General features: G+C 40.3%; 1 pseudogene across 1 annotated transcript; it reads left to right on the forward strand.

Annotated features, from left to right (window-relative positions):
• The first annotated feature begins 473 nt into the window (after positions 1–473).
• On the forward strand, positions 474–7,250 carry LOC308281568 (tripartite motif-containing protein 16-like; annotated as a pseudogene). The gene is made up of 3 exons: positions 474–561; positions 3,599–3,625; positions 5,838–7,250. The product of its transcript is annotated as a tripartite motif-containing protein 16-like (transcript).
• The last annotated feature ends 301 nt before the right edge of the window (positions 7,251–7,551 follow it).

Consider the following 7,551-nt stretch of genomic DNA (forward strand, 5'->3'; position numbering starts at 1 on the left):
GCAATACCCACCCCCCTGTGGCGGTTGCCATGGTGACAGACAGTAACACACCTCTGTGATGAATGAAAATAATAAACAAATAAACAATTGTATTTTGACTCCAACAATATGTATTTTTTTATCTTAATAGGCCTATTCTAGTAATTCTACAATAATGTGTATAAAAGATTAATCTAATGTTGGTGTGTGTGTGTGTTGCAGGTGACCTTCTGCAGAGTGGACTAAACTTCATACAGCCAGTTTAAAACGCTGAGTCATGTCTTCTTCTAGCTGTGACTCAGGGTTTGACTCGCTGTATGGATTCTTCAACCATAAGGTCCTCCATGGACGGAGTCATCAGAAGATAGCTGGTAATGGAGTGTCTGTGACTCAGGAAGGGGAACACGAGGAACCTTCTCAACCTACAGCGAAGCCCTGAGAGCTGAAACGCATAACGGTGCCAACGCACGCTCTCACCCTGAGTAACGAGGCGTATGGTGCCAGGGACGTATAGGGGGCCCTACAACCTACGTGGCTCTACTTACCAGCTATCTTCAACCGAGAGGCGCAAGGCTCGGAAAGGTACGTACCTGGATTAAACCTGGCGATTTATACTGTAAAATAGATTTTGTATATATTTTTTTGTCGAGTCTATCAACACCAACCATTGCCCATTGCCCATACATCCAAACAGAAAAGTCCTATCTGATTGTATTAAAACATTAAACTCACCAACATTGCAGCTGTACGGAAAGCTTGTATTATCCTTTCTATCTGCAAAGTTTTGTTTGATAAAAATCAACCGTAGACATGTTATGAGCTTCTTTCTGAAGAAATCATGAAAAGATATTTCATGAACAAAAACTCCCGCACTCTGCTCTTGCTCAGCTGCTCATCTTTATTTTAATTGACAGACGTTTCGGTCCCCCTGGTCCTTCTTCCAAGAGTGTCTACTTTTGAAGAAGGTCCAGGGGGAAATATCTTTTCATGATTTCTTCAGTATTCACAGTCCTACCCACCTGCACCTGAATCTAGTGGATGTGCAAATACTTCCCCTACATAGATTATAGATCATAGATCATCATAGATTATGAGCTTCTTTCTGTCAAGAAATTCAGTGCCGGAGATGATGTTGGAGTTTGGAGGCGCTCGTTGGGAAGTAGTCTGAGTACCAACTGTTTCTAAATGTCACATAATGTAGTCTGAGTACCAACTGTTTCTAAATGTCACATAATGTAGTCTGAGTACCAACTGTTTCTAAATGTCACATAATGTAGTCTGAGTACCAACTGTTTCTAAATGTCACATAATGTAGTCTGAGTACCAACTGTTTCTAAATGTCACATAATGTAGTCTGAGTACGAACTGTTTCTAAATGTCACATAATGCGGGAGGCAGCGGGACGCTGCCTTATTGAAAAGGAGCGCTTCCAAACTCCAACACTCTAGCAATAATCTAACTAATCTTAGTGACATTATTGACAGAAAGGAGCTCATAGATCAGCTACTGCGTGTGTGAATGCCATTGCGTACCCTTGGGATGGGACAATCGCTATTATCGTTTATCCTGATTAAAAAAACACTCGATAATCCTATCGTTGAGATGTGATTCATCGCAAAATGTTCCTCTGTCATGCATTGGGATCAGTTGACCGTTTATTTGCAGAGCTGCATATCCGGTACCACTTAAACCCTTTTGGTAAAACAGACCTGGAAATAAGTACCAGATAGTCTCTTTTTCCCCCTCACTCTACCAATTCTCTTTGGGACGCGAGAGCTTGTAGATCGGCAATTTTTGGGCAAATGTTCCGCCCCAGGATGATGGATGTTGGGGATGTTTTGATCATCGTGATAATATCTTAAATCAAATTGTTTTTGTCACAATAATCGTGACATGAAATGTTCATATGGTCACATCCCTGGTGGTTTAATACAATCAGACTTTATGTTTGGCTGAGTGGTTAGGGTTAGGGTGGGCTGGGTTAGGGTGGGCTGGGTTAGGGTTAGGGTGGGCTGGGTTAGGGTTAGGGTGGGCTGTCAATGGTTGGTGTTGCAACTCTAGACTCAACATATTAAAAAAAGAATAATAAATGCATTTTGCAACTGTAAACTAGGGCTGTCAGCTTTCCAATATAAGTAACATATGTTGACGATTAAAGGGTTAGTTCACTTTTCTTTTCCTTTTTTTTTTTAATAGATTACTCACCACATGGAGACTTGAATTCATGGTTAAATAAACTACCCACAAAAAGGTTGGGAAACTTGACTTCGGTCCATTATATCTCCCTTTAATGATACCCATTGGTATCGTGTTTAATATAATTTTTTATCATTGATTAGTCATGAGTAGCACAGCCAAAGAATGTGCCAAAGTAGCCTGCAATACTTTTCTGATGGCATTCACTCTCGTTTTGGGCTTCCCTAAACCCATTTAGGTCTAGAATTATTTCAAGCTCACAGCGTGGCACTTGGTGCCGCGCTGTGAGCTTGTAGATCTGCTTGCACACATTTTAAACATTTGCAGATCTACAAGCTTGCAGCCACGCTGTATATCTGCTATTTATCATTACATGATGGTTAAAGTGGTTCAAATCACAGATTTGCATTCAGCACTAAATGGGTTTGTTTAAATTGACAGTGTAAAAATGGCCAATATGTGTTTTTCTTTTCCTTATTACTGTGGAAGAGTGCCATCATTCAATGCTCCAAGCAAACATTGTTGGGGTGCGCTGGCCACACGTTTGGCTGTGTTGCTCATTCCACGAATGCCCAATGCTTACAAGCTGTACCTCGTATAGGTGACTAATCAAGGATAAATATTGTTTTGTCTTTTGTTGCATTCTTGTTGCATTCCTAAGGCAATAATTTGACCAGCAGTGGTTCCCTATGGAGACACAAAGAGCCTGCTTTATTCCCTATGGAGACACAAAGAGTCTGCTTTGTTCCCTATTGGGAGAGAGTCTCCTCAAATTATTGACTTAGGATATCCACGAATTCAAGTCAGCATGGGGTTAGTAATCCATAATGTTGGGTGTGAACTATATCCCTTGTCACACAAATGATTGTGATTTTTTTTTTTTGACATTGAACATTGGAACACTGAGAATATAAATGTGTATTTCTTTGTCTATTAGGCAAAAGTTGAAACAAAAGTTAAACAAAAGTTGCACAAGGCAGATATTACAAATGATAAATAATTTAATTACTTTTATGCTTTCAACAAAATGCATTAATAATGGAGTTATCAGAGTGGAAATGGCAGATCTATGAGCTCAAAACGTCTCATCACGACACGTTCTGAGCCTTGCAGGTCAGCTGTTTCCACGGTTTTAGAAAATGTATGCCAATATATGAACTTGTGTGTAACATGGTTAGGATTATGACGATTATGGAAACCATAATTAAGATTATTGTCTGTGGTTTTTGCCTTTTGCAACTTTTGTTTACAAGGCCTAAAAGTGAAGGGAAACAAATCCAATGATCAATGCTAAACAAATACAATTAACCCATTAAAACCAGGAAAGCATAGTGTATTTTTTATTTTAACCATTTTAACTATAATTTTATACTTTGGCTATTTAAAAAGACTAAATGTTGCCTTTTTTCTCCTGTCATTTCAGAACTCAACTTCTGGCAGCCTGTGGAAGGTAGGAAACAAAGAACACAATGGAGGTCTGCCGGTTGGGTGAGCTTTCTGATTCCTGCTGCAGCTGCTTGTTTAAGGAGGCTACATGCTACGTGCTACCATATCGTGGGTCGTCATTCGCGCCATGGGTCGTCATTCGCGCCGTGTCGCGCCGTCTCGTTTCAGGTTGCTTGCTGCTTGTAAGTATTTTAATTTGAATTGTACAATTTGACCCCTGGAGGAATATTCACTTAGGGGAGAGCGGGGTAAACTGAGACACCGGGTAAACTGAGACGCTCCATTTATCTTGGCAATGGAACACATTTGTGGTCATGTGACCATTATATTTTCAAGCCCCTTGAATTTCCCACTTGTCATGAAAAGAGAGACCTGATAGTGCTGTAGAAAACATGCTTTTTTCACACAAAAAAATGTTTTGCATGTAAAAGTAAAATTTCTTGCTGTCAACATAATCAGCTGTTGTGTCAAAGCAAATTGATGCAGGGAGAACACATTTTATATCATACATGTTGATGAACTACCAACTTATAAATCCATGTGATAGATGCTAGCTGAAGATTACCCTGAATTGATAAAAATATCCCTTTTCCCAAAATGTGGCTGTGGGGTAAAGTGAGACAATTGCTTCGGGGTAAAGTGAGACACTATCTCACATTATCCCAACATGATGGACAGGGAGAAAGCTGTAAAAACCTGATTAAAGGGTGTACCAAACTAGTCTCAGTTGATTCTGATGTATTTTCCCCTGTAGAATCCATTTTTGATATATATTTCTTTGTATTGTGCATAATTAATGAGATAATTAGCATATTTGACTACATATGCTAATTATTTCATTAGTTATGCACAATACAACAATATACTTTGCAGAAATAGATTCTACAGGAAAAATTACATAAGGATCAACTGAGAAAGTTTGGTAAACCCTTCTATCAAGTTTTTATAGGATTTTTAGTTTTTTCCTTCTGCCCATGTGTCACATTATTTGACACATGGGTGGAAATGACAGGACAAAGCCTATTAAAAGAATGTCTGCTATGTACATTTTTGTATTGCGAATATTTAACCCGGTTAACCGGGTTTTTGTGTTTTTATGGTAGTTTTAAAGTGAAAAAAGTGAGTGGATCACTTTACCCCGTTGATTTCTCTGGTCTGTCTCAGTTTACCCCAGTCCTGGGGTAAACTGAGACACAAGACCACTTTTTTTAAAACAATCATATTTTCTCTACCTTTTGTCTTGAATATGTTCTGATATCTTCCATTGTTAGGAAACATCCCAAATTACTGGGAAATGTGTAAATTTTTACCGATATATCTTTTAGTTCGCCTAGAGGGGAGCAAATGTAAAAAGTGTCTCAGTTTACCCCGCTCTCCCCCTATGGGTCAGAAAAGAACAATAAAATAACCATGTCAAAAACACTCTGAAAACATCAGTCTCATAACGTTTTAAATGAAGATCAAAAAGAAATGTGACTATTCCCTGGGACCTAGTGAAAACAGCAGATTTACAAGCTTTAGCTGGTAGATCTATTGTGTTCAATACTCACATTTTCATTATTTTCAATGGAATTTCAAAATAAATGTAAAAAAAATAAATAATCTGTAATTGCAATTTATTTGTCTTTTGAAATAATGGTAAAAAAATATATGTTTGTAAAAAGAAAAGCCTTAAGAAAACAAAGATTTGTATTTATTATATTTTTGTTCTTGTTCTTGACTCATCTAGCGTATGTGATGTCAGAGCCTTTTATGAAGTGATGTCACAATGAGTCAACGCTTGCTCCGGAACAGCCCGATGTCAGTCATCTCCGCATACGGAGATTCCAAACCTTTCGTGCCGGATCCGAAAAACTGTGTATCGGGTCGGTTCGAGGCTTAGCTAAGAACGTAGGCAAACGTCTGAGCTGTCTGTGTGCGAAATTTGGAGTCTGTAGTACCAACCATGTGCTGTCAGGGCTCATCCATGCGATTCGGGCCAATTCGTATTCGGCGTCCATTGGCTTCAATTAGTAGTCAGGACTCCGCATATGGAGATTCCGAACCTTTCGCGTTGGTTCCGGAATACCACATATCAGGTCGGCTCGAGGCAATTCGAGCAATTCGGCCCAGTTCGGCCTCGGCTTCAATTAGTAGTCACGATGACCTGTAGCTTTGGATTGAAAGGGTCTGCTAAATAACTAAATTGTAAATTGTATGTATCAATCTATCAACAGGACTCCAAGATGCTCCTCCTGATCACTGCTATGCTGGACCTGGAGATGTGGCCTGTGATGTCTGCACTGGGAGGAGATTGAAAGCTGTGAAGACTTGTCTTCAGTGTCTGGTGTCTTACTGTGACCCTCACCTCCAGCCTCACTATCAGTCTCCTGCCTTTAAGAAACACAAGCTGGTCAAAGCCTCCAGCAAGATTCAGGAGAACATCTGCTCTCGTCACGACGAAGTTAAGAAGGTTTTCTGTCGCACCGATCGGCAGTTAATCTGCTCTCTGTGCTCCATGGACGAATTAACACAAAGGTCACAATACCATCTCGGTTGCAGCAGAACGGACTGAGAGACAGAAAGAGCTTGGTTCAAGTCTGCAGAACATCCAGAAGAGAATCCAGGAGAGAGAGAAAGACGTGAAGGTGCTTCAGCAGGAGGTGGAGTCCATCAAGCACTGTGCTGACAGAGCAGTGGAGGACAGTGACACCATCTTCACTGAGCTCATCTCTTCCATGGAGAGAAGACGATCTGAGGTGAGGCAGCAGATCAGAGAGCAGCAGGAACGTCAAGTGAGCGCCGAGTGGAGCAGGAGCTCTCTGAAATGAGGAGGAGACATGCTGAGCTGCAGCAGCTGTCACTCACAGAGGATCACATCCACTTTCTACAGCGTTTCACCTCCTCTCTCTCAAGGATCAGTGAATCTACACACCCAGTCAGCAGCCACGTCCGTCCTCTGAGATACTTTGAAGATGTGACCACGGCCGTGTCCAAGATGAGGGACAAGCTAGAGGACATTCTTACAGAGGAAGGGACAAACGTCTCAGAGACAGTGAACAGAGTGGATGTTTTACTGTCAACACCACCAGAGCCAAAGACCAGAGCTGAGTTCTTACAATATTCACGTCCAATCACACTGGATCCAAACACAGCTAATCAATACCTGTCTCTGTCTAAAGGGAACAGGAAAGTAACAGTGATGGACAAATTACAATCATATCCTGATCACCCAGAGAGATTCACTGGACAGGCTCAGGTTCTGAGTAGAGAGGCTCTGACTGGACGCTGTTACTGGGAGGAGGGGTGGAGTGGAGACTATGTTGATATAGCAGTCTCATATAAAAATATCAGCAGAACAGGGTCTGGTTATGAATGTATATTTGGATTCAATGATAAATCATGGTGTTTAAAATGTACCAAACCAAAAGGTTATAAGTTCATACACAGTGAAACTCTCCTCCGAGGCTGTGTCTCCTCCAGAGTAGGAGTGTACGTGGACCACGGTGCAGGTTCCCTGTCCTTCTACAGTGTCTCCATACACCATGACTCGCCTTCACACAGAACACACCACCTTCACACACAACCTCCATGCTGGATTTCATCTTTTTTCAACTGGAGCCACTGCTGAGTTGCGTGACCTCAAGTAGATCACACTTTGGTTTTGTCTCCCATGTCATGAGTCAAGAATAGTTTATTAATAATGTTATTGTTATTCTCTCAGCCTGCAAAATGTCAACTTTTTGTCATAAGAAAAAAAAAGATAATTTAAAAAAGCAGTAGTGTTGTTTCTAAACTTTGTCACTTGAATCATGATTATTTATTTATGTAATGAGAAGATTTTGTATATTTGTTAACCGCTTCCAACCTGAAATCATTATTGTGGGCATGTTTTCAAATATATTTGAAAGGTTTTCAAATATATTAAATGTATAAAAAGATATTTTGGAA

This window comes from Nannobrachium achirus (genome assembly GCF_963921795.1).
Source record: "Nannobrachium achirus genome assembly, chromosome: 3".
Lineage (NCBI taxonomy): Eukaryota > Metazoa > Chordata > Actinopteri > Myctophiformes > Myctophidae > Nannobrachium > Nannobrachium achirus.